The sequence below is a fragment of the Aquarana catesbeiana genome, linkage group LG06 (assembly GCF_042186555.1).
Source record: "Aquarana catesbeiana isolate 2022-GZ linkage group LG06, ASM4218655v1, whole genome shotgun sequence".
NCBI lineage: Eukaryota > Metazoa > Chordata > Amphibia > Anura > Ranidae > Aquarana > Aquarana catesbeiana.
In genome coordinates, this window is record NC_133329.1 from 151,037,964 (window position 1) to 151,065,462 (window position 27,499).

At 45.5% G+C, this 27,499-nt stretch overlaps 1 protein-coding gene across 3 annotated transcripts in view; it reads right to left on the bottom strand.

Annotated features, from left to right (window-relative positions):
- LDAF1 (lipid droplet assembly factor 1) overlaps window positions 1-27,499 on the bottom strand; it is a 241,716-nt gene that overhangs the window by 206,063 nt on the left and 8,154 nt on the right. Inside the window, exon 2 of one of the 3 annotated variants that reach the window (XM_073591057.1) lies at window positions 6,196-6,348. The exons of the other annotated variants lie outside the window; for them this stretch is intronic. The gene's annotated coding sequence lies outside the window, so the exon portion shown is untranslated. The remainder of the gene's footprint in view (window positions 1-6,195; window positions 6,349-27,499) is intronic. 3 annotated transcript variants of the gene reach the window in all.

Below are 27,499 nucleotides of genomic sequence, written 5' to 3' on the forward strand. Positions count from 1 at the left end.
CCAAATTAGGGATATCCCCACCCCCCCCGAAAAAAAAAGTGGAATATTTTCAGTAATATGGATATAAGCAGTTGAAATATAGGGGGAGATTAACTAAAACTGGAGCACTCGGGATCTGGAGCAGCTATGCACGGGAGTCAATCAGCTTCTAGCATCAGCTTGCTCAATTAAGCTTTGACAATTAAACCTGGAAGCTGATTGGCTTCTATGCAGAGCTGCACCAGATTCTGCACGCTCCAGTTTTAGTAAATCTCCCTCAGTGTCTGTAGTAGTACACTTGACACCACGTGGAGATACATGGATTAAGCATATCAAATGCATTATTTATAAAGAACATTGATGAAAGAACGCTAATAATTATAAGGCATATTTCTTCACTAATGAGGCTTATGAAAATACTGAAACTAATATGCATTTTCCTGTCATCACTGCTTCTCTGTTTTATTTTTCGAAAAAAAAAAAAAAAAAAAAAAAAAGGAGTTCCAAGATCCATGGAGTCATAAGGTCTAGGTCACCACATCCCAGAACAAAAGAACAAAACCCCCAATGGGTGGGTGGGACTTTTAAAGTGACCAGGAACAATGTATTATATCAAAAATAGTACATTTATTAGAAAACACACGTAATGAGTAAAAGACTTAAGTCAACAACGACAAAAAGTACATCAATATTGTTGCATATAAATGGTTTTGCGTAGTACATGCAGACACAGGTAGGCTGTTTGGATGAACCCAACATTTCCTGCTTGATGCCCTTCGCAGCTGCGACGGCTCCGATCACCAACACACCATACGGCGTTACATCCACTGGAGGTATACTGCCTAGGCTGGAAAAATACTGTATACTCTTTCAGCCGGTTCATAAACACTGGATGTGCCTCCGTTGTGCGGCGATAACTTTGACATGTTGTCTCCATGGATCATTTGATCTGATTTAGACCTGTGTGGAGCAATTTGGGGTCACGCCCAAGGAGCCTTTTTCTACCATTCCTTGGGATTCTACCTCCTATATATGGGGGCAACATTATTCACCTGACACCGGGCTCTGGATGTTAAAAAAAAATCCCTGAAGAAGGGCATCAAGTCGGAAACGTTGGGTTCATCCAAATAGCCTACCTGTGTCTGCACGTACTACGCAAAACCATTTATATGCAACAATATTGATGTACTTTTTGTCGTTGTTGACTTAAGTCTTTTACTCATTACGTGTGTTTTCTAATAAATGTACTATTTTTGATATAATACATTGTTCCTGGTCACTTTAAAAGTCCCACCCACCCATGGGGGTTTTGTTCTTTCTTGTTTTATTTTTCAGACTAAAAGCATTTTATGTCAACTGCCTTAAAAACTTACAGATAAATAGAAGGAGTAGATGTTGCAGTTGGTCTATGCCCCTTTAATAATCAGAAAACATGATGAAAAAATTCTAGTGTCATTAAGTGTCATTAAAACGTAAGAGCAACCTGCTAAACTCAGTGAAACGATTACGAAGACCTAACGTTTTACTTCCTGCTGTGAAAATAGGACTGCCCTGGAGAGAATTCATACTACAAAAGAGCTGTGTTCTGCCTACAGATAGATGAGAATAATAATAATAAAAAAAAAAAAAAAAAATAATAATAATCAAGTTCATGCACTGCTGCTTCCTTTTGCCCTGGCCGGAAATATAAACCAAAAATTAATGCTATATATTAGCCAGGCCTTAAATGTGATTGTAAACCTTTTTTTTTTTTTTTTTTAAATAATAAACAAAAAAAAAACCCCAACATATCATAATTACCTACATTGTGCAGTTCGTTTTGCACAGTGTGGCTCTGAACCTAGTCTTCTGGGGTCCCCCGGCAGCGATCACGGCTAATCCTTGCATCGGTAAACCCCCTGGGAGAAGCCATCTCCCTGGTGGTTACCTTGTGGGTGCACTCCCAAGTCCAGCATTTGCGTGCATAGACACAGAATGCTGGACATGGCCCTGCCCCCTGGCACCCACGTCATTGGTTTTGATTGACAGCAGCGGGGGGCCAATGGCTGCGCTGCTATCAATCTATCCAATCAAAAGCCGAGAACCCCGGGCAAAGAAGGTGAGTGCGTCTCAGCTGAGGGAACGAACGGGCTCAGATGAGTAAAACGGGGGGGGGTGTCTAGGGGGCCAGTCATTGTCAGAAGTTCTATGCATCAAGGTGAAAAAAAACACGAGGGTTTACAACCCCTTTAAGAGTTACTCACCACCAGCCCTTGTAAATTATCTCATGAAAGGACACAGTTAAATGTTTTATGCAGAATTAAAAATAAATATTAACAACAACAAACATAAAGCAGATTTCCTTGTTTTGACTGTGATAAATAAAATATGATTGGCTACTATAGGCACTGTGCACATCATTACTGCCTTGTTAAGTAAATATGCGCTACATACAGAGAGCAAGGTTGAGGGGTGCGCTACGTACAGAGAGCAAGGTTGAGGGGTGCGCTACGTACAGAGAGCAAGGTTGAGGGGTGCGCTACGTACAGAGTGCAAGGCTCACGGGATGTGCTACGTACAGAGTGCAAGGCTCACGGGATGTGCGGTGTACTCCCAAGTTCTCACCCGGTACAGAGCTCACTCCCCTTCCCCCATTCTAGTACAGAGCTCTCTTCCCCACACATTCTCCGAAAGAGGGGCTGCTGCAAAAGAGCAGCTACAACTTACCCACCCCTGCCAGCATGGATAAGAAGGAGCTTCTGCCAGGGAGCTGGCAGGATCCTCTTCCCCTCCTTGCAAGGTACCTTTAAGTGGCCACGCAGTGTTCACCAAGCTATTGGCTCGCCCTCCCTTCCTGCCCGAGTTGAGTGGACCTAACCCACCCTTCCGTCCCCCCGGCCCCCTGTCTGAGCCGAGTGGACCCACCGCATGCCCAAACCAAGCGGACCCTCCCCTCTGCCCAAGCTGAGTCGACCTGCCTCCCCGCCAGAGCCAAGCCAGAACACTCGCCTTCAGCTTATTTTCACTCACCAAATGTGAGTGGAAAATTTGAGGGCTGTGTGTGTACACACACACACACACACACACACGCGTGATAGGACGAGCCCGTGTCACTCTTTAAATTGGCGGTCCGAGCCAGGTTTTCTGGGAAGCAGGCAGCTGATGATGCAGGTGTGTGCTGGGTTTATGTCAGAGCTAGACACATCACACTGTACTGTCCAGGTCAGGACAGACAAAGGCCAAGCCTGTGAGGATGTAGCAGGTGCGAGCTGCAGGAGAAACTGTCAAGCTGACAAAAGGCACAACGTTTCGTGCACGAGCACTGGAACGTTGTGATTGATGGTCTGGAGGACCAAGACTTGGGTCCTGAGCAGTGAAGCTGCAAAAGAGAGCCACAAGTCTGAATTCTAGGTTTTATTGCATTGAAGGGGAGAACCCCCTGTGTGCGGTACTATTCAAGTGTGAACTTTTTGCTTTGTTTTAAATAAAAGTGGTCAGAAAAAAAAAAAAAAAACCCACACGCATGAAAACGTACTTCTGAGATGAAGTGAATTCACTGTATGGCGCCATCAATGAGCTACAAATTCCACAACTTGTCACAATATACTTATACACACACTTTATATTGTATATATGTCTGTCTAGACAAAAATAAAAAATATATATACAAAAGTGAGTACACCCCTCAAATTTTTGTAAATATTTTATCATATCGTTTCATGTGACAGCACTGAAGAAATTACACTTTGCTACAATGTAAAAAGTGAGAGTGTACAGCTTGTATAACAGTATAAGTTTGCTATCCCCTCAAAATAACTCAACACACAGCCATTAATGTCTAAACCACTGGCAACAAAAGTGAGTACACCCCTAAGTGGAAATGTCTAAATTGAGCCCAAACTGTGTCAATATTTTGTGTGGCCACCATTCTTTTCCAGCACTGCCTTAAACCTGCCACTGGAGTCCTCTTCCACTTCTCCATGACGACATCACGGAGCTGGTGGATGTTAGAGACCTTGCGCTCCTCCACCTTCCATTTGAGGATGCCCCACAGATGTTCAATAGAGTTTAGGTGTGGTCATGCTTGGCCAGTCCATCACATTTACCCTCAGCTTCTTTAGCAAGGCAGTGGTCGTCTTGGAGGAGTGTTTGGCGTCGTTATCAGGTTGGAATACTGCCCTGCGGCCCAGTCTCCAGAGGGAGGGGATCATGCTCTGGCTTCAGTATTTCACAGTGTCAGAAACCATGAAATCAGGCCAAGACAGAAGTACAGTTAAATCACACTTGTTTAATAATAAAAGTAAAAAGAACAAACGTTGTCAAAACATAGCCAAAGTTCAGTAACTGGAATGGAGAGTCAACCAAGCCAGAAGTCAGGCATCAATGTGGAGTGGAACAGCAAGCAGGATCTGGAGCCAGAAGGGATGTCAGCAAAGCAAGTCTTGAACAGGATCGCAGGAGATCGTTTCTGTGATGTTGACCGAGGCGAAGGCAGAGCTCCTCTGGACTGGACAGCCCGAGTAGGCAGGTCTGACGAGCAGGATATCATCAACAGCTGAGTAACTGTGGAGAGAGATGGGTGCTGGAATTTAGCTGACAGCTGAGCGGCCAGCTCAGAGAAGGAAGGGCTGAGGTCAGCCCTGACACACACTACATGTTGGCATTCATGGTTCCCTCAATGAACTGTAGCTCACCAGAGCCGACAGCACTCATGCAGCCCCAGACCATGATACTCTCATCACCATGCGTGACTGTAGGCAAGACACACCTGTCTTTGAACTCTTCACCCGGTTGCTGCCACAAACTCTTGACACCATCTGAACCATATAAGTTTATCTTGGTGTCATCAGACCACAGGACATGGTTCCAGTAATCCATATCCTTAGTCTGCTTGTTTTCAACAAACTGTTTGCAGGCTTTCTTGTGCATCATCTTTAGAAGAGGAGACTGCCTTCTGGGTTGACAGCCGTGCAGACCAAATTTGATGCAGTGTGTGGCGTATGGTCTGAGCACTGACAGGCTGACCCTCCTCCCCCACCCCTTCAACCTCTGCAGCAATGCTGGCAGCACTCATATGTCTATTTCCCAAAGGCAACCTCTGGCTATGACGCTGAGCACATGCTCTCATCTTCTTTGGTCAACCATAGCGAGGCCTGTTCTGAGTGGAACCTGTCCTTTTGTAAATCCTGTATGGTCTTGGCCACCGTGCTGCAGCCCAGTTTCAGGGTCTTGGCAATTTTCTTACAGCCTAGGCCATCTTCATGTAGAGCAACAATTCGTTTTTGCAGATACTCAGAGTTCTTTGCCATGAGGTGCCATGTTGCACTTCAAGTGACCAGTATGAGAGAGCGTGATAACACCAAATTTAACACACCTGCTCCCCATTCACACCTGAGACCTTGTAACACTAACGAGTCACATGACACCAGGGAGGGAAACTGATTAATTGGGCCCAATTTGGATATTTTCACTTAGGGGTGCACTCACTTTTGTTGCCAGCGGTTTAGACATTAATGGCTGTGTGTTGAGTTTTTTTGAGGGGACAGCAAATGTACACTGTTAAACAAGCTGTACACTCACTACTTTACACTGTATCAAAGTGTATATATATACACACACAGTAATTTTTTTAATGCATAAGCTGGTCAGGGCAGCACACACCCAGCAAAAAAACAGATCCTTCAGATGCAAAGCAAACAATGGAGATCACCCCAACTCCAATACATAGAAAAACAAAAAAAAAAAAATCCAATCTGCAGCACCTTGTAGATTTATTAAGAGAGTTGGACCCTTTCACACTGGTGCGCGTTTTAGCTCTAAAAATAGCGCCTCCCAAGCCACCCGAGTGTGAAAGTGCTCTCACACTGGGGCGGTGCGCTTGCAGGATGGGACAAAAGTCCTGCAAGTAGCATCTTTGAGGCAGTGCGGGAGCCGTTTATACAATACTCCTCCACCTTCCCTGCCCATTGAAATGAATGGGCAGCGCTGCCGAAGCGCCTGCAAAAGCGCTTTGGCATTGCTGCAACACAGGGGGCTATTAACCCTCAATTCGGTCACTAGCGGGGGTTAAAAGCGCCACACTATCGGCCGAAAATCGCCGCTAAAACTAGCAGCGTTTTACCGCTAACGTCCGCACCAGTGTGAAAGGGGTGTTACAAACTCACAAGATTACAACAGTTTCGGTCGGATCTGTCAGGATTGTTCATCAGATATAACAAGCATGAAAGTCAAACTTACATACTGTACACTCTTTAGATAAACACATTTCTCCTGGACTGGAATTTAGCAACACCTGAATCACTTAAATTAGGATACCATGTAATCAAACACAGCAGCTAATATTTAGGGGACAAATAATAGAAGTGTCTCCGGTTACTTCATATTAGATACCTGTAAAAAATAAAAAAACAATTTTTACAAAAACAAAATGTAAATCATAATCTTTGTTCAACCCCTTCAGATAAATAGTATCCAATTGTGAAACCCATTTCACTTCCCTCGGTATCGATTTTAATTCTCTATTTCCACCTCTCCACCACCGTGGAATATGATCAATTATCATGAATCTAAGCTGGGCTACAGTATGCCCATACTTTAAAATGTTTAGCAACTGGTAATTCAGATTGTGGAGAGCGAATAGAGGATTTGTGCTGGGATGGTCTATCCTTAATTTTATGAGTAGTCTCCCACACATAATATAATGTAATCCACATGAACATTTCAAAATATAGATCACATATGTACTCTGACATGTAAAAAATCCTTTAGCCTAGATTCACACTAACTGTGGGTTAGAAAATGCACCATTGCGTTTACAGCACTTCGGCCAATTGAACTTTACGAAATGTCCGTGTGACATTTCAATAAAGTTTGTTAAAAAAAAAAAAAAAACACTCGGTAGGTTGTAATGCAGCAGCTAGCGTGAATAAACCCCTCAGCCCTTGTTCACACAGGTGCGATTTGTCATGTGATTTGACAGGTCCACATCGCACCCCGGAGCATGAAACCATTCATATCTCTGCGACTCATTTTGCAAGGATTATGAAAAAGGTTCCTGCACTACTGCTCAAATACAACTAAATCAAATAAAAAGGGTCTGTGCTGAAACTTTACTACAACCATGTATACTGCACATAGTTGTGGTGGGGGGTAATGCAGCATGTAGAGGGTTAAAACAGGTGTTGAGGAGGTGACATATTACCTTTGCAACACCTGTCAAATACCTGTGAAAAGCAATCCATGTGTGAATGACACATGGATTGTGTCATTGGTCCACCCACCTGGCTGACCAGTGGGTGGACCATGGAGGTGAGCCGTCGACATTCAGCAAAGAGCATTTACATGCACTCAGGAGTGAAGACAAGTGAACAGCCAGCCAAGAACAGAAGGTGCCGATGCGGCTGCCCGAATCCTGAGCCCAGCTGTCCTGCTGCTGATTGTCACTTGTCCGTGCAGTGCCAGCAGAGACCAGACTGCAGTCACATTCCTTCCATCTGGCCTCAGCACTGCTGCATCTCACATGATCAATTTATTGGACCTGCCCAAGCCGGAACACTCGCCCTCAAATTATTTCCACTCGCCAAATGCGAGTGGAAATTTTGAGGGCTGCACTCATCACTTTCTCACTCTGAAATTCTGACTTGATAACCACATCCCTAATAGTTCATCCCCTCCTATAAGATGGTACCAGATTGTCAGAGTGAGAAAGTGATGGGAGTACCAACATTTCTAGGTCCTAAGAGGAATGGTTCCTTCCCTTGTTTATCTTGTGCACAACGTTCTACAACCCCTGGCAAAAATGATGGAATCACCAGTCCCTGAGGATGTTCCTTCAGTTGTTTATTGTTGTAGAAAAAAAAAGCAGATCACAGACATGGCCAAAAACTAAAGGCATTTCAAATGGCAACTTTCTGGCTTTAAGAAACACTAAAAGAAATCAAGAAAAATAATTGTGGTGGCCAGTAACAGTTAGATTTATAGAACAAGCACAGGGAATAAATTATGGAAATGTATTCTTCTCCTCAGTCTTCACGAGTGAATCGGGGGGCTTCAGTAACCAAAACTGCAGTGTTTATCCTCATGACACAACACAGGAAGCACCTCCATGGTTAACAGAGGACAGAATTAAAATTAGACTTGAGAAACTTAACATTAATAAATCACCGGGACCAGATGGCTTGCATCCGAGGGTACTTAGGGAACTCAGTCAAGTGATTGCCAGACCGTTGTTCCCAATTTTTACAGATAGTCTACTGACTGGAATGGTACCAGCTGATTTGAGAAAAGCCAATGTAGCACCAATATTTAAAAAGGGCCCAAAATACATCCCTGGGAATTACAGACCAGTTAGCCTAACATCAATAGTATGTAAACTCTTGGAGGGGATGATAAGGGACTATATACAAGATTTTAGTAATAAGAACGGTATCATTAGCAGTAATCAGCATGGATTCATGAAGAATTGTTCTTGCCAAACCAATCTATTAACCTTCTATGAGGAGGTGAGTTGCCAACTAGATAAAAAGGAAGGCCCGTAGAGGTGGTGTATCTGGATTTTGCAAAAGCATTTGACACAGTTCCCCATAAACGTTTACTGTACAAAATAAGGTCCGTTGGCATGGACCATAGGGTGAGTACATGGGTTGAAAACTGGCTACAAGGGCGAGTTCAGAGGGTGGTGATAAATGGGGAGTACTCAGAATGGTCAGGGGTGGGTAGTGGGGTTCCCCAGGGTTCTGTGCTGGGACCAATCCTATTTAATTTGTTCATAAACGACCTGGAGGATGAGATAAACAGTTCAATCTCTGTATTTGCAGAAGATACTAAGCTAAGCAGGGCAATAACTTCTCCGCAGGATGTGGAAACCTTGCAAAAAGACCTGAACAAATTAATGGGGTGGGCGACTACATGGCAAATGAGGTTCAATGTAGAAAAATGTATAATGCATTTAGGTGGCAAAAATATGAATGCAATCTATACACTGGGGGGGAGAACCTCTGGGGGAATCTAGGATAGAAAAGGACCTGGGGGTCCTAGCAGATGATAGGCTCAGCAATGGCATGCAATGCCAAGCTGCTGCTAACAAAGCAAACAGAATATTGGCATGCATTAAAAGGGGGATCAACACCAGAGATAAAACGATAATTCTCCCACTCTACAAGGCTCTGGTCCGGCCGCACCTGGAGTATGCTGTCCAGTTCTGGGCACCAGTTCTGAGGAAGGATGTACTGGAAATGGAGCGAGTACAAAGAAGGGCAACAAAGCTAATAAAGGGTCTGGAGGATATTAGTTATGAGGAAAGGTTGTGAGCACTGAACTTATTCTCTCTGGAGAAGAGACGCTTGAGAGGGGATATGATTTCAATTTACAAATACTGTATTGTGTACTGTATTGGTGACCCCACAATAGGGATAAAACTTTTTCGCAGAAGCGAGTTTAATAAGACTCGTGGCCACTCATTACAATTAGAAGAAAAGAGGTTTAACCTTAAACTACGTAGAGGGTTTTTTACTGTAAGAGCGGCAAGGATGTGGAATTCCCTTCCACAGGTGGTGGTCTCAGCGGGGAGCATTGATAGTTTCAAGAAACTATTAGATAATCACCTGAATGACCGCAACATACAGGGATATACAATGTAATACTGACACATAAGTTGGACTTGATGGACTTGTGTCTTTTTTCAACCTCACCTACTATGTAACCATATGTAACTATGAATCACTCAATTCTGAGGAAAAAATTATGGAATCACCCTGTAAATTTTCATTACAAACGCTAACACCTGCATCAGATTAAACCTGCTTGTTAGTATGTAGGTAAAGAGGGTAAATCATCACGCAGTGTTGCACAAGATGTTGGTTTTTCATGAAAAAATGGGGGTATTGTTGCGCTACTAAGAAAAATTCCTATTTTTAGGATAAATCAGCAGCCAGCATCACCAGTATAATAACCGTATAGTAAATGTGAGAAATATATAAATGCAGCGCTAAGTGACATTTAACATGCATTCAGTGAATACAAAAATATATCACCTTTCAAAGGTAATACGTGTACTCATCATACCATGTACAAGTCTTACCATGTTTTTTTTTTTTTTTTTTGAATTATCATCACACTCTTAGTGATGAGTACACATATTACCTTTGAAAGGTGATATATTTTTGTATTCACTGAACACATGTTAAATGTCACTTAGCGCTGCATTTATATATTTCTCACGGTTTTTCACAGTCGGTTGTGTCTAAAACATGGACCAAATACAAACAACATGGGAAGGTGGTTAAAGGCAAGCATAACGGTAGACCAAGGAAGACATCAAAGCGTCAAGACAGAAAACTTAAAGCAATATGCCTTGAAAACAGAAAATGTACAACAAAACAAATGAGGAACAAATGGGAGGAAACTGGAGTCATCATCTGTGACCGAACTGTAAGAAACCACCTAAAGGAAATGGGATTTACATACAGAAAAGCCTCTAACACCTAAACACAAAAAAACAAGGTTACAATGGGCTAAGGAAAGGCAATCGTGGAATGTGGATGATTGGATGAAAGTCATATTCAGAGATGAATCTCGAATCTGCATTGGGCAAGTTGATGATTCTGGAACTTTTGTTTGGTGCCGTTCCAATGAGATTTATGCAGACGACTGTCTGAAGAAAACATGCAAATTTCCACAGTCAATTATGATATGGGGCTGCATGTCAGGTAAAGGCACTGGGGAGATGGCTGTCATTAAATCTTCAATAAATGCACAGGTTTACATTGAAATTTTGGACACTTTTCTTATCCCATCTATTGAAAGGATGTTTGGGGATGATGAAATCAGTTATCAATATGATAATGCATCTTGCCATAGAGCAAAAACTGTGAAAAAATTCCTTGAAGAAAGACACACAAGGTCAATGTCATGGCCTGCAAACAGTCCGGATCTCAATCCAATTGAAAATTTGTGGTGGAAGTTAAAGAAAATGGTCCATGACAAGGCTCCAACCTGCAAAGATGATTTGGCAACAGCAATCAGAGAAGGCTGGAGCCAGATTGATGAAGAGTACTGTTTATCACTCATTAAGTCAATGCCTCAGAGACTGCAAGCAGTTATAAAAGCCAGTGGTGGTGCAACAAAGTACTAGTGATGTGTTGGAGTGTTATTTTGTTTGTTTGTTTTTCATGAATCCTATTAATTTTTCCTCAGAGTTGAGTGATTCCATAATTTATTCCCTGTGCTTGTTCTATAAATCTAACTGTTACTGGCCACAATTATTTTTCTTGATTTCTTTTAGTGTTTCTTAAAGCCAGAAAGTTGCCATTTGAAATGCCTTTAGTTTTTGGCCATGTCTGTGATCTGCTTTTTTTCTACAACAATAAACAACTGAAGGAACATTCTCAGGGACTGGTGACTCCATAATTTTTGCCAGGGGTTGTAGCATGATTAAGGGTACCTCATTTACTCATTCCCAATCAGGAAAAGCTTTTGACATTAAAGGATTTTTTACATGTCAGAGTACAAAAATCAATGTTTCCCTATGGGAGCCGTCTCAACTGGTCCGACACAAGTCGGTCCGACTTTGAAAATGCTCCCTGTACTACTTTGGTCCGACTTTGATTCTACTTCAGCCCATTGACTATCATTGAAGTCGGATCAAAGTCGGATCGCCATCTTGCATGATCCGACTTGTGCTCTGATGATCTTGAGGAGGAACTCCGCACCAAATTAAAAAAAAAAAAAAAAAAAAATTTAAAAAAAATAATTTGGCATGGGTTCCCCCTCCAAAAGCATACCAGGCCCTTGGGTCTGATATAGATTTTAAGGGGAACCTCCTACACTGAAAAAAAAAAAAAAAAACGGAGCGGGGGTCCCCCCCAACAGCCATACCAGACCCTTATCCGAGCACGTAGCCCGGCCAGGAAAAGGGGTGTGGACGAGTGAGCGCCCCCCCTCCTGAACCGTACCACGCTGCATGCCCTCAATCTAGGGGGGTGGGTGCTTTCTAGTTGTCACTAGAATGGAGGGGAAATCTTTCAACTGAACACTGGTTGTGGTGACCTTGGTACTCTAACCACCAGGGATTGCCTCACTTTGGAGGAATATAATTTCACTTCCTGCCTGGAATATGGGACAGGACATGAAGGACATGGATGGGGGGAAAAAAAAAAAAAAAAAAAACACACCACACACACCAGGTATTACAACCCTCCTGTACTCATCCAAAAAGAAATTAAAAAAAAAAAAAAATTTACTTTTAGTTGTACTTTGAAGGGATAGTTCACCTTTACCACAAAACTGCCTATGCAGATAAGGGGCATCTGTAGATAAAAACACACTGTGCAGCTCTGGCTAAAGTTGAATAAAGCTCTTGCTACGAGTGTAGGCCATTTACATACCTTATGAAGCCAAACTAAAATACTCACAGGACGTTGCTAAGTACTCCCAGGATGTTGCTAAGTGAGCCCTAGTCATCACATGCATGTAAAACTGTGCATTACATGCTTCTGAGCCCTGAGCTCTGTGCATTACACATCCCTAAGCCCTTCACTCTCTGCAATGCCCACTCTTGAATCCTGAATTCTGTATGCTCCACACCAGGACCGTCTTTATGGCAAAGCAAAAGGGGCAGCTGTCCTGGGCCCTATCATTGTGGTGGGGCCCAAAGCAGCTGCCTCATTCTTGCCAACTATCCCAGTTTAAATTTTCTTGTCCCTTGAGGTTTTAGTCCCATGCTGTGTCCTGATATCTGTGAAGTTCTGTTACTAATGCGGCCCAGCTCTGCCCTACTGTTGTGTACAGATGACTCACCTGCAGACCCTGTGTTTACATGTAAATACCAGTGACATTCATATGTAAATTCATATGTATGTCATGCCCTGCTGAGGTCATATCCACCGTCACCTATACTGAATGCTGCCCACTGGGAGATAAAGGGACATGCTTGAAAGTCCTGCCTACAACTGTGGCCATTAAGCCTAACATCAGCCTGTTCTGCAAAGGTAAGCAAAATTGGGGGGGGGGGGGTGTAATGTGGGGTGTGCAGAGATAGGCAGAGAAGGAATTACAGTTTTGGGTGCACAGGTAAGCAAGGAGGAGGGATGTATGGAGGTAAGGAAGGTGGGTGCAAAGATGTGCAGAGGAGGCAGGTAGAGTTAAAGGGGAGGGGGATTGGAGTGGTGAGGATGGGGGAGGTTTAGGGTGCAGAGCTTAGCATGGGTTTTAGGATGCAAAGGTGTACTGACAGGGTGGATAAAGATGTAGGTCATGTGTAAGGCAGCCCATTCATTTCAATGGGCTGCTCTATGCGCTACAAATGCAGAAGAAAGTCCCAAACCCTTTTTTCAAAATCACACAGTGCCAAGGCACACGTCAGCAGATGCATGAGGGTGTCATTAACAATTAATGGCACTTCTGTGTATCTGCTAAAGGGCAGCACGTTTCTGTGGTGTCAGCAAATGTGAACACAGGCCAAATGTCTCAATTACAATGGTGGTCAGTGTAAATCTTTTCATTACTTTGGTGCTTAGTGTAGAATGCTTTCATTCACACTAGTGGTCAGTGTGAATATCCCCCTTACATTGGTGGTTACTAATGCTTCTATTACATTAGTGGTCAATGTAAACCCCTATTACATTAGTCGCCAACCTCTAGCAACCAATCAGTAGGCAGTAATGATGAGCAGTAACCTCTAGCAACCAATCAGTGAGCAGTATTAATGTACAGTAATCTCTAGCAACCAAACAAGCAGAAATCTTGTGTTGTAACCTCTAGCAACTAATCAGTGAACCGTAATGTGTGCTGTAACCTCTAGCAACCAGTCAGTGAGCGGTAATCATACACTGTAACCTCTGGCAAAAGGAATTTGAGTCTAGCTGCTATTTATTGTATTTCTCAGAGAAGGTGGAAAGCGAAACTGCATGGAGGGGGGCCCAAGAAATTTTTTGCCCAGGGTCGAATCAATATTAAAGACGGCCCTGCTCCACACTCACCCATGCACTCTCTGCAATATAACTCCTAACCCCTGAACCCTGCACTTTTGATGGTGTATACTCCTGTACTCTACATCACACACTCCTGACCCCTGCACTGTGTGTGTTATACACTTCTGAGCCCTTCGTTCTGTTCATCGTGCATTCCTGACACCTGTATTCTGTGCATCACATACTCCTGAATCTTGCGCTCTGTGTTTTATTCACAGCTAACTCCTGAACGCTCTGCATTACCCACTCCTGACCCCTGAAATCTGTGCATTACATTCTTCTGACCACTGTTCTCTGTGTGATATGCACTCCTGAAAGTTTCACTCCCTTCAACACCAATTCCTAGCCCTTGCACTCTGTAATATACCCACTCCTGACCTGTGCAATTTCTGCGATACCCACTTCTGACCCCACGCTCTCTGCTGTACCCAATCTGTCACCTGCACGCTCAACATCCATTACTGACCCCTGCACATTACATACTCCTGACCCCTGTACCCTGTGTGATATGCACTCCTGAGCCCTGCAATTTGTAAGTTACGCACATCTAAACCTTGCACTCTCTCTGTTATACACTCCTGAGAGTTTCACTCCCTTTAACACCAATTCCTAGCCCTTGCAGGCTATTATACCCACTCCTAAACCAATGCAATCTCTGTGATACCACTCTTGACCCCATACCCTCTGCTATACTCCACCTGTCCCCTGCACTCCCTTCAACATCCACACCTGACCCCTGCCCTCTCTGTGATACCCACTCCTGACTCCTGCACTCACTACGATACCCACTCCTGACCACACAATACCTACTCTGTTACGCACTCCTGAGCCACTGAAGTCCATGCAGCTTCTGTTGGGCCTAGGGTAGGAGGGGGCCCCATTAAGGAGACTGTTAAAGAAAGCTAACTATAGAAGGGCTGAAGTCAGACCTCAGGATCATTGTTGGTCACAGACCCCCCCGTGGAGTAAAAAACATTTTCTTAGCTGCCTTAGGCTAACCACACACTGATTAAGAAAAATCTCATCAGTGCATTAAATATTGCCATCAGAGACGTCGTTGAAAAGTACTTCACAATTTGGTTTGTATTTAACATTCAATTTTGGAAATTAATGGAATTTCTGAAACCACATTTAATGGTAGAATTTCAAGAATTCCAGATGCTCATTCGATTTTTCATCGCTATGGTCGAAAAATAATGGCCGATTTGACCCCATTAACTTTGAAAAGGTGGAACAAACATTACAAAATGTTTTTTTCCAATGAAATTCTATCCATGTTTGGCCAGCTTTATTATAGTAGATTTCTTGCCCTCTGACCTTCTGCTTGAGGCCGAAATGAAACCAGTATACCTAATGCTGTCAAAAATCCCAAAGGTTAAACCTTGTTGGCTAGCTGATATCATGGTTGTTGTTATTGTTTCTACAACTATAACTTATCCACAGTATTGGTCCCTTGTAGTGTATCAACTATTCTGCTGCCTGTCGAGAGAGAGAGAGAGAGAGAGAGAGAGAGAGAGAGAGAGAGAGAGAGAGAGAGAGAGAGAGAGAGAGAGAGAGAGAGAGAGAGAGAGAGAGAGAGGTCACTCACAATAATTGGCAGTAGTGTATTAGTGTACATCATAACACACAGTAATGCATGCAAGAACATGCATAAGTGTGAAGGGAGCTCAAACATATCATACAGACTATATTAGATTAGACTATATATTTTATTGTGATCATTACCATTGTAACATACAGTACAGCTTACAAAGTGGTGTGTATAATCTACAGCCAAGTATGCCAACTGCAAGAGTGTGTAGCCAGGTGTTTGGCTAAGAATGGAGAATGAGAGAAAAACTGGCTGCAATTTCTCTCTGTAGCTGCTGCCCTGTGGTGCTGAAATGGTTATCAGCTACTGTATATCAGCAAGAGGGGAGAGCTGCTGAGTAGGAAGAGTTCAATAGACTGAATCAGGCAGCACTGCACTGTGGGAACTGTAGTCCAGAGGAGAGAGACTCTGTAAGCACTGTAATAAAGAAATTTTGAACTGCAATTCCCAGAGGAAGATTGCCAGGATGGGAAAGCGCTGCATTTTCTTCGGCTGTACATGACACAGTTTCATCTTGCCATAAGGGAGCCCAGAGTGTGCACATTGCTGTCCAGTGTGAACCATCACTGCTGTATAATGATTGTCTGAGTAAGATCCAGAGTGTGGAGTCCAGGTGTGCTGACAGACAGTCACCTGGGTGCAGAGAGAAGAGTGGACTAATCTCTATGTGTGACCAGATGGTGACCTGCAATATCGCAGAGACTAGTGAGCTGCTGCTGTGGGTAATAACTGCTGGTAGAGAGACTGAGCCCTTTAGGAGCCTTACTGCTGCCTGCAGGCTTGACTGGGACTATTCATGTACGGCAATGGTATAGCTAGGCCCCAACTCTAGCTGTCTAAAGAGTTAGGATTAAAGACTACCCCTTTACAGCTGCTAAACAGAGACCTTATGCTAAGGGGTACCTCGCAGGGGACATTGCACTATATCCTATTGTCCCAGAATGCACTCTAGACTAGTTATAGTATTATAATTCACCATACATTTAATGCTTATATACACTGATTATTGCGGACTTTGCCAATATAGGTGTGGATTCCAGTGTAGTGGTGTAAACTCTATTCGAAGTTACTTTGGCATAGTGAATATAGTGGACTGTATTTGAAACTACCTTCTGTGTGTTCATGTATGCTCAAACCACCATTTATTCTAACCAATAACAATACATTGGGGTTGATTTACTAAAACTAGAGAGTGCTAAATCTGATGCAGCTGTGCATGGTAACCAATCAGCTTCAAAGCCCCCGTTCACATCAGCGCGATTTGACAGGTCAAATTGCATGTCAAATCAGAGCCTATTGCCGGCAATAGGAGTGTCCCAATTGGTGTGACGCCGACTCTGCTGCAATTTCCAAAAGTAGTTCCTGCACTACTTTTGGTGACTTCAGGGGTGATTTAAATAGACATCTGTGCATGAACCCGCACAGATGTCTTTCAAGTCGCCCCCATAGTCGGACCGAAATGTGTGAACGAGAGCTAATTTCAGCTTGTTCAATCGAGCTTTGACAAAAAAAAAAAAAAAAAAACAAACACTGGAAGCTGACTGGTTTCTGCACCAGATTTTGCACTCTCCAGGTTTAGTAAATTAAACCCATTGTGTTCATTCACTGGTACTAATTCACAACAAATTTTAAAGTGATTGTAAAGTCTATTTTTTCCCTATAAAAATAACAGACATGTTATACTTACCTGCTCTGTTGCAGTAGATTTGCACAGAGCAGCCCGGATCCTCCTCTTTTCAGGTCTCTCTTCTGTGATCCTGGCCCCTCCCTCTAGTTTAGTGCCCCCACAGCAAGCAGCTTGCTATGGGGGCACCTGAGCTGTGTCACAGCTCCCTGTGTCCATTTAGCCACGGACCCCCCGACCTGGCTCCACCCCCTCTCTCCCCTGAGAGGGGGGGGGGGGGTGTACACATGTAAAGTATATTATCTACAGCACATGTACAATGCAGTATATAGAGAGGATAAGCAGAGTGTACAGAGTAATTCTGTGCTGTAATATGTCACAATTATATAAACAGTTGAATAAATAAACTTTTACATTATTATTTAAAGCTGAAGTCCAAGAATGTTCTTTATTGAATACCTATATTGGTCCATCTTGGACCAATGTAAGTATGCATATCTTATACCTGATGATCTGCAGGGGAAGGTGACAATCACTGTAGTAGTCGGCACTACTACAGTGATAGCTGCCATCTTTCGTGTTCTTTGGCTGAGCAGCTTCCCCTCTGCACACTGATCACAACTTCTGGGGAATCACTGTTGCAGTTGGCACTACTACAGGGATAACTGCCATCTTCCAGATCCTGTGCTGAGCTGCTTCCCCTCTACATACTGACCACAGGTTGTCACTGACTCAGCACTGCTGCTATTCACAGAATGCATTTCTTTTAAGGCTCATTCACATCAGAACTGGGTGTGCGATCTGCTGTGGGTGTCAAAGTATTCCTGCATTTCCCTGCACCAGATCACATAGTACCACAGTGCCATGCAATCAGGTGCAGTGTTTTTAAAAAGTAATGCATGCACTACTTTGGATGCAATTGAACACCACCAAATTCAAATGAGTGGGCTGAAAATCACACCACACTTCCTGTTTAAGAGCCGGTTCCCACCTGAATCAAAGTGTTACTAAACCCACAACAGTAAAATCACTTCTGCATTATATAAAAATAGGATTTTTTCATCATACTTTCCTGTAAAATCCTTTTGAGTACATCACAGAAGACAGAGTTGAAGCTATTATTCCTTACTTACTGGGGCATCCCAGACCAATAGCCTTGAGGGAAGGGAGAAACCCTGCCAAAACAATAGCCATCAGATCTATACAGCAGCCCGCAGTACACTGCAGCCAAAAGCCGAATCCTCGGCTGCTCGAACATCCTCCTGATAAAATTTTGTGAACATATGCACTGAAGAGCAGGTAGCAGCCTTACAAATCTGAGCCACAGATACCTGATGGCAAAAAGCCCAGGAGGTTCCTACACCCCTGGAAGCTTTGGAAGCTGCCTGCCCCTTCTTGGGTCCTTCTGGTAAAACAAAAAAAGGAGTCTGATTCTTGGATCTCCTCATCTAGACAAATAAACTCTGACTGCTTGCACTACATCCAAGGAGTGCAGTCGTCTCTCTTCTGCCAATTGAGGCTGAGAGAAACAAGAGACTGCAGACATGATTCAATGGATGGTCAGAGACTGCAGACATGATACAATGGATGGTCAGAGACTGCAGACCTGATAAAATAGACGGCCAGAGACTGCAGACAGGAGATCAATGTAGCCTCATTAGTGCCCATCAAATGCAGCCTCACCAGTGCCCACCAAACAGGGTTGGTGCAAGGATTTTTGACCCTAGGTGTCACCCTAGGAAAGACACACACTATAGATGTACTATGGTACATGGAAGAAAAGAAGGAGGGATCACTATGGTACATGGAAGGAAGAATGGATCACTATGGTACATGGAAGAAAGGAAGGAGGGACACTATGGTACATAGAAAAAAGCAATGGGGGAACACTATGGTACATGGAAGGCAGGAAGGAGGGCTCACTATGGTACATGGAAGGCAGGCTCACAATGGTACATGGAAGGCAGGAAGAAGGGCTCACAATGGTACATGGAAGGCAGGAAGAAGGGCTCACAATGGTACATGGAAGGCAGGAAGAAGGGCTCACAATGGTACATGGAAGGCAGGAAGAAGGGCTCACAATGGTACATGGAAGGCAGGAAGAAGGGCTCACAATGGTACATGGAAGGCAGGAAGAAGGGCTCACAATGGTACATGGAAGGCAGGAAGAAGGGCTCACAATGGTACATGGAAGGCAGGAAGAAGGGCTCACAATGGTACATGGAAGGCAGGAAGAAGGGCTCACAATGGTACATGGAAGGCAGGAAGGATCACAATGGTACATGGAAGACAGGAAGGATCACTATGGCACACAGAAGGCAGGAATGATTACTATGGTACATAGAAGGCAGGAAAGAGGGATCACTATGGCACATGGAAGGCAGGAAGGAAGGACCACTATGGCACACAGAAGGCAGGAAGGAAGGACCACTATGGCATATGGAAGGCAGGAAGACTATGGCACATGGAAGGCTATGGGACATGGAGGGCTGGAAGGCTATGGAACATGGAAGGCTGTGGCACATGAAAGGCTGGAAGGCTGTGGAACATGGAAGGCTATGGCACATGGAAGACTATACATGGAATCTTGGAACGCTATGGCACATTTAGAAAAAAGAGAGAGGGGAGAGATCACTCACCCAGGCTGCATTGTCTTCAGAGGCACAGGCACTTAGGCAGCAACATCAGGCAGGATCGCTGGCTCACTGGCTGATTTGAAATCTCCTGCCCACACTCCCTTCCCGGGCACAGATTGGCTTCATGAAGGGGTTGTGGGCGGGCACATGGGGAGGAGGTGGGGCAGACCTAGCCTACCTCCTCCTCGTACGGAATATACAGCGGGCGCCAGGCGAGGGATGTGCAGCGGGCGGGGAGCGCGGGTGGGAATATGCTATATGCACAGCACCGGGGGCGGGCAATATGCACATTGCCGTGAGGCGGGGAATATGCTGATTTATACACAGTGCCGCGGGCGTCCCGGGGGGGCAGTGAAAATGTGCATACTGCCACGGGCGCAAGACAGCACACTCGGGACTGACGATACCCTGGCACTTTGGCGCCCCCGCTCTGTGGTGCCGGGGTGCAGTGCACCCCGTGCACCCGCCCAGGATCGGCCCTGTGAAGGATAAAATAAGGTTTCCTGCACGAAAGGGCCGACAACTCCAATACCCTTCAAGCCGAGGTGATGGCCATCAGGAAGCCTAGCTTGCATGACAACAAGACTAATGGAATTTCCTTGATAGGCTCAAATGGTTGTTTCTGTAACACAGACAGCACCAACATGTAAGTCCCAAGGACACATAGGTGACCTAATGGGGGAGGGGAAGCAAACAAGTTAACCCTTCCATAAAGGTTTGGATCAGTGAATGGGAGGCTAAGGGCCCTTGGAAGAATACTGACAAGTCCGAAATCTGACCTCTGATTGTACTCAAAGCCAATCTGATTTCCACAGATGACTGTAGAAAAGAGAATTCTCCCAATCACGTATTTGCGAGGATGCCATTTTCTGGCTTCACACCAAGCAATATAACAGTATTCCAGACCTTATAATAGATATTACTAGTGACCGTTTTTCTGGCATTCACCGGTCCCAAGATAGCATGATCCCTTAACACCCTGGCTTCAATAGCCATGATGTCAAATTTGCAAATTGAGGTGGAATATAGGACCTTGAGAGAAAGTAGATCAGGCAGCGTGGAATCGTCCATGGCCCGTCTATTGCCACTCTCACGATCTCTGTGAACCAGGACCTTCCTGGCCAGGCTGGTGCCACCAGGATGACTGGAACCCCCTCTCTCCGAATCCTGCGCAACAAAATGTGGAAGGAGAGGGATCGGGGGGGGGGGGGGAGCATAAATCAAGAGAACTGGTTACATGGAACTACTAGAGCATCTGCTCTGATTGCCAGGGGATCCCTTGTTCGGGACACAAACTGCTGTAGCTTGTTGAACCTGGATGCCAATAGATCGTCCTCTGGCCATCCCCAAAACACGTTTGGATGTAGGGACCATTCCCCTGGGCAGACCTGCTGATGGATGAGATAATCTGCCTTCCAGTTCTCTACTCCCGGGATATGGACCTCCGATAGAACCGGTACAGGTCCCTCTGCCCAGGTTAATATGTGGTTCAGGTTCTCCCAAGTTGAACGGCTCCTGGTACCACCCTGGTGGTCTTATATAGGCCACTGCAGTGGCATCGTTAGACTGAACCCTGATGGGACAGTCCTGAATCTCCACCATCCAGGACCATAGGGCCAGACTTACCACCAACAACTCCAGGATGTTGATGGCCAGGCTCTGCTCTGGCCTTGACCATCCCCCTTGAGCTGTGAGCCCCTCTGGGGTCGCTGCCCAGCCCGAGAGACTGACATCTGTGGTCAGTACTCTCCAAGACACCAGGGAGGAAGGATCTTCCCTTTTGCAGGTTCTGAGCCTGCAACCACCAGCTTGGGCTTAAGCGTGCCTGGGGAGATAAGGACATGGGGTAATCCAAGGCTTGTGCTCTCCTGTTCCCAGCCAACAAAACGTCTTTTATAGGCCTGGAATGGAATTGAGCATAGGGAAGTGCCTCGAAGGAGGACACAATTCCTCCCAGAAGACTTACACAGAGCCGAATGGTGGGTTGCCTGGTGCCCCTTTCCTGATGCACCTGATCCTTCAGGGCCCAGATTTTTATGGGTGGTAGAAATACCTTTGCCTGGACCGTATCCAGGATCAGACAGATACTTGAGACTCTAAGCTGGTCTCAAGGATGACTTTTCAGTATTAATGACCTAGCCCAGGCTTTCTAAATACCGCACTGTGCAGGCTACACTGTGTTCCAGGGCCTGTAGTGAGTGATCTCTGAGCAGGAGGTTGTCCAAATATCCGAGCACCAAGATCCCCTGGGCCCTTAAAAAAAAAAAAAAAAAAAAAAAAAAAAAAACAGTTCAGGTGCTAGGATCTTTGTAAACACCCAAGGTGCTGTGGCAAGCCCCACGGGCAGTGCCACAAACTGCAAACGACATTCCTCTGCTGCAAATCGCAGGAACCTCTGATGAGGCTGAAAGATAGGTACGTGTAAATATGGGTCCTTGATATCGATGGAGGCTAAGAAGTCTCCCATCTGAAGTGAGGCTACTACCGAGCGGAATGATTCCATCCTGAAGGAATGGAGTAACAGATGTTAGTTATGGGGATCTTAGGTCCAAGATTTGCCTCATGTCCCATTTGGTTTTAGAACCGTGAACAGGTTTCAATAAAACCCTGTGCCTCTTTCAGACACAGGAACCTGTATGATCAGCCCCTGATGCACCAACTGCTCTAGTTCTTGAAACAATACATTTCTTTTTGGAGGATCCACAGGAATGTTGGATCTTAAATACCTCTGAGGAGGAAACCTCCGTAATAACAGCTTGTAACCGCGATACACTGTTGAGGTGACCCACTCATCCTGAACCACTGTTCTCCAAATGTCCGCAAATTAGAGCAGCCTTCCCCCCACCAGATAGAGTGGGGGCATCCCCTCAAAAGGAGGCCTTGGTGCCGGGTTTAGCAGAGTTCTGGACCCAGGGTTTTTTCTGGTCCTGACCCTGCGGCTTGCCCCTGGCTCTAGCGCCCTGTTGGCGGCAGAACTGCCTTGGTGCTGAAATACCTGAAGAAGTCCCAGAGGTTTTAAACAAGGGATGCCTGGTCCTCCTTACAGAAAGAATAGGACTCTTTCCTCCGGAAATCTTTTGGATGTATTTGTCCAGATCATCACCAAACAAACTTTCCCCAGGGAAGGGGAACCCTGCCAATAACTTCTTACAGGGAGGCTCGGCTGACCAGTTCTTAAGCCACACAAGTCTGCACACATGTACAGACGGAGAGCCAGATGAGAGACTTGCTCTATAGAATCCTTTAAGGCCACTATAGCAAAACACAGCACTCAAGGAATAGCTGCCCTATTTTCAGCAAGATCATCCTCCTGATTAGGCCTATCAGGCCATCTGACCTGATCCTTAAAAGGACTGGCAGACTTCAATTGCTGTGACAGCTGGCTGAATAGCTGAACTGGCCAAAGAAAAGGAAGCTTTTATTAATGACTCCAATTTCTTGTCAACAGGGTCTTTCAAGCCCTGTGCGTTATCCACTGGACAAGTTAAGTTCTTGTTTAAAGGAAGAGATCGCCGCATTTACGGCTACCATGCTCCATTTCTTAAACTTTTCCTCCATGGGATATAAAAAGGGAAAAACTCTTTAGGAGGAACAAAAATCCTGTCAGGTTGTTCCCAATCAGCATACACCGCCTGTTCCAACAGCAGGTGCAAGGGGAAAGCCTGTGAAGCCTGAGGAGGCTTCAGGGATCCCAAAGAGGACAACCGAGGCTCAGAAACCTCAGCAGGAGGTAACTTAACGGCAGAACGAACCATCTCGGTAAGAGTCTGGATCAAAAGCCTCTGCGACTGAGAGGCTAATACCAACTGGACAACTTCTGGCCCAGATTCCTCAGAAGCAGACTCATCTGCTAGGCCCTCCATAGAATCCTTGGCATTTACTTCTTCCCCATCTTCAACCCTTTTCCTGCTCCAAATTAGGAGGCATAGGGGAGGGGGATCTGTCACGCTTCTTGCCAACTTGCAGGATGGAGGCAATAATGCCAGCAATCTTGTGCTCTAACCCAGCTATTGCCCAGGACAGTTCATCTCTGGTGATAAAGGCTGAAGCAGCATCGTTGACTGTAGGCACAATACCGGACAGGCGCAGCAGCTCAGATTGCCCAGAAGCCTCTGGTCTCTCAGAGGATACAACACTAGAGTTTCAACTAGGCTCCTCAGTAGCTGACGACATAGGTGTGCCCTTTCCTGTAGCGTTAGCCCCGCTCCTCTTATTTGAGGACTTTGCAAGCCATAAGAAGGGGAGTACCTGGGTTTAGTATTTTAATAAGGCTCACCAAGCCCCTATGCAACAATCCTGCCAAGCTCTTTAGCTTGCCAACCAACACCTGTTGCCTAGGGATGAGCTGAACACCCCCCGGTTTAGGTCGCACCAGAACCTGCGAACAGACCGAAAGTTCGCGTGAACTTTAGAACCCGATTAAAGTCTATGGGACTCGTTCAAAATCAAAAGTGCTAATTTTAAAGGCTAATATGCAAGTTATTGTCCTAAAAAGGGCTTGGGGACCCGGGTCCTGCCCCAGGGGACATGTATCAATGCAAAAAAAAAGGTTTTTAAAACTGAAGTTTTTTCGGGAGCAGTGATTTTAATGATGCTTAAAGTGAAAAAAAAAAAAAAGTGAAATATTCCTTTAAATATCGTACCTGGGGGTGTGTCTATAGTATGCCTGTAAAGTGGCGCGTGTTTCCCGTGCTTAGAACAGTCCCTGAACAAAATGACATTTTTAAAAGGAATAAAAGTCATTTAAAACTGCGGCTTTTATGTAATGTTGGGTTCCGGCAATATGGATGAAAATCAGTGAGACAAAACGGCATGGGTACCCCATCCCCCCAGGCCATTACCAGGCCCTTGGGGTCTTGTATGGATATTAAGGGGAACCCCGCACCCGAATTAAAAAAAGCCCAGGCCCTATATACTCTGAACAGCAGCATACAGGTGGTGCAAACAAGACCGGGACTGTAGGTTTGTTGTTAAATAGAATCTGTTTGCAATTTTGAACTGGTACATTTTTAAAGTGTAGCTCGAGCCAAAAAATCTATTTTTAAGCTTTTTGGAAAACATAGGGAAGGGTCATCACCCCTGTAACATTTGTTTTGCTGTCTGTGCACCTCTTCAGAAGATTTCACCTCACTTTCTGTCCCAATGACAAATTTTTTTTGAAAGTTTGGGGTTTTTAACGAGACAAGGATTGGTGATAAAGCATCAGTGAAGAGGAGAGACGTTTTTCCCATATTAACTCTTACAGGAGAGAATTTCCCTTCCTAGGGGTAGATTTCATCTCACTTCCTGTTGTCTCCTTCCGTTTGCAAGTAGGATGTTTGGGTAGGGGCCTGCCCTATACACTATGCAGAAATTGGGGCCTTAGGTGTTGGTGTTGCCACAACACTGTAAGCCCTCACAGTTACTCTTGGTGGGCGCAGGAATGGGCCCTGCTGTGCAATATTAGATCAAGAATTGTAATTACATGTCCCTGTTGAACAAGGGCAGAAAAATTGGACCTTAGGCATTGGTGCCACAACACTACAACCCCTCTCAGATACTCTAGTTGGAGCGCAGGAATGAGCCCTGCTGCATAGTATTGCATCAAAAATTGTAATTACACTCCCCTGTTAAACAGGGGCAGAAAAATTGGGCCTTTTCCACTGGTGGCGGTGCCCAGAACCAAAAATGTACTTACAAGCTATCAGCATGAAAATTGAGGAGGAAGAGGATTATCACTCAGCATAACAGAGTAGTCACTCAGCATCAGCATAAGCTGTCTTGAAGGGATCTCACATAAAAAAAAAAATAATAATAATTCGGTTACATCAGCAGCAGGTGCTTGGTAGCTGGTGATCCAAGACTGATTCATTTTTATGAAGGTCAGTCGAACGACCGAGTCGATGGACAGGCGCACCCTGTGATTGGTTACAAAGCCTCCAGCAGCACTGAATGTGCGTTCCGAAAGAACGCTGGATGCAGGACAGGCCAGTAGCTCAATTGCATACTGTGCAAGCTTGGCCAGTGATCCATCCTCAAGACCCAGTAACCCAGAGGATTTTCAGTGGGAAAGGTGTCTAAGTCTGATCTTGCCCCTAGGTAATCCTGCATGATGTGAATCAGACGCTGGCGATGGTTGCTGGAACCGATCAGACCTCGGGGTTGCGGACTAAAAAAAAAAAAACTGTCTGAACGCATCGCTCAGATGGCAACCTTCTCCACCACTCCTTCTGTGACTGATCAAAGCCTCAGCAACCCGTTGTCCATGAGGACCAGGAAATTGTAACCTCCCAGGCTCTGGAAACACGTTGCACAAACCTTTCTGCAAGGCCTCCCGAAGAGGTTTCACCCTCTGCTCCCTCTGTGACAGCAAGATAAGGTCCGCAACCTTACCCTTGTAATGTGGGTCAAGGAGGGTTTTCAGCCAGTAATCATCCCTCCCTTTAATACGAATACGAGGATCCTTCTGCAGGCTTTGCAAGATCAGGGAGGCCATGCAGCGTAGGTTTGCTGAGGCATTCGGTCCAGAGTCCTCTGGGTCACCAAGGACGACATGATCCGCTGCCACCTCCTCCCAGCCACATACAAGTCCATGGGTTTCTTGGGACTGTAAATGATCCCTTGAAGACTGCTGCTAAATGCCAGGCTCCACCTCCATGCTAACACAATCCTCCTCTCCTCGTCCTCTTCCTGTGTGATCGGCGGGCATGCAGGAACACTGTCTGGATAAAGGGGGCCTTGAAAGGTAAGGAAGTCCTCCTCTTTTTCCCTCTGTTCTGCCTCAAGTGCCCTGTCCATTATTCCACGCAGCGTGTGCTCCAACAGGTGGACAAGAGGGGCAGTGTCGCTGATGCATGCACTGTCACCATCCTCGTGGCCTCCTCAAATGGTGACAGAACAGTGCATGCATCCCCGATAGCCCACTAGCACGGGGGAAAAAAAAACAAGCTCCCCTGACCCTGTCCTGGTGCCATAGTCGCATAGGTACTCATTGATGGCCCTCTGCTGCGTGTGCAGCCGCTGCAGCATGGCCAACGTTGAGTTGCACCTGGTGGGCATATCACAGATTAGGCGGTTCTTGGGCAGGTTAAATTCCGTTTGGAGGTCAGCCAGCCGAGCACTGGCATTATATGACCTTCAGAAATGCACACAGACTTTCCTGGCCTGCTTCAGGACATCTTGTAAGCCCGAGTACCTGCCCAAGAACCGCTGCACCACCAAGTTAAGGACGTGAGCCAAACCGGGCACATGGGTCAGTTGTCCCTGTCGGAGGGCGGAGAGGAGGTTGGTGCCACTGTCGCAAACCACCATACCTGGCTTAAGCTGGCATGGCGTCAACCACCTCTGAATCTCCCTTGCAGAGCTGACAGAATCTGTGTCCCAGTGTGGCTCTTGTCCCCCAAGCACACCAGCTCAAGCACCGCATGGCGTCTTTTTGCCTGCGTGCTTGCGTAGTCCCTTGAACGCCTACGGAGCACCGCTGGGTCCGAGGACAAATCAGCACAGGAAGAGGCCATGGAGGAAGAAGAGGAGGGGGTGGAGGAGAGAGGTGTGGCAGAATCACCACTAGTAGAATTTGGGGGCGTGGTGGTGGAACAACCTCCAACACTACTGCACCCTGTCCTGCATCCTTCCCAGCTGCCAGAAGAGTCACCCAGTGCGCGGTGAAAGATAGGCAACGTCCCTGTCCATGCCTGCTGGTCCATGAGTCAGCAGTAATGTGCACCTTACCTCTGACCGCCCT